Below are 624 nucleotides of genomic sequence, written 5' to 3'. Positions count from 1 at the left end.
TGTGGTGTAATTTATATTTCTGATTTCCCTGTGGGTAACCTCATAGGCTTATGAAATCCTCCTCTAGCTAAGAGGGCATCCTTTCCCTCATGTCCTTTGCTCGTCCTCTCTTCCCTCCCTCGCACCCCTCTCTTGTGCATCCTCCTTCATATATGATGTGCACCAGACCTGTCTTAGGCTCCATTTCTTGGGAACTCCACCCACAACAGTGGGGTTGTGGAAGGAATACAGATTTTAGCTCCAGGCAGACCTGAGTTCATATACATTTCTGGGCCTGTGTGATCTTCAGTAAGTCAATTAACTTGAGTCCTTGATTATAACCCAATAATGGCAATGCTGCAGGAGTATGTGAACCCGGGATGCTGGCCCTTGGGGTTCAAAGAATTCAAAGCAGTGAAGTGCTGTCCAGGAAAGGTGACCCTGCAGGACACAATTAACCAAGAGTTTACCCCAAGTCAAGCACAGAGCTATGTAAACTTTATATATTTTGCTTCTAATTATTTTTTTTTGCAGTTTTTGGCTGGGGTTGGGTTTGAACCCACCACCTCTAGCATATGGGGCCGACGCCCTACTCCTTTGAGCCACAGGTGCTGCCCTTTGCTTCTAATTCTTTTTTTTTTTTTT

The sequence above is a fragment of the Otolemur garnettii genome, unplaced genomic scaffold, assembly GCF_000181295.1.
Source record: "Otolemur garnettii isolate 467f Iridium unplaced genomic scaffold, OtoGar3 scaffold00141, whole genome shotgun sequence".
NCBI classification, from domain to species: domain Eukaryota; kingdom Metazoa; phylum Chordata; class Mammalia; order Primates; family Galagidae; genus Otolemur; species Otolemur garnettii.
The sequence above is the reverse complement of the archived record's forward strand: the minus strand, read 5'-3'. Positions refer to the sequence as shown.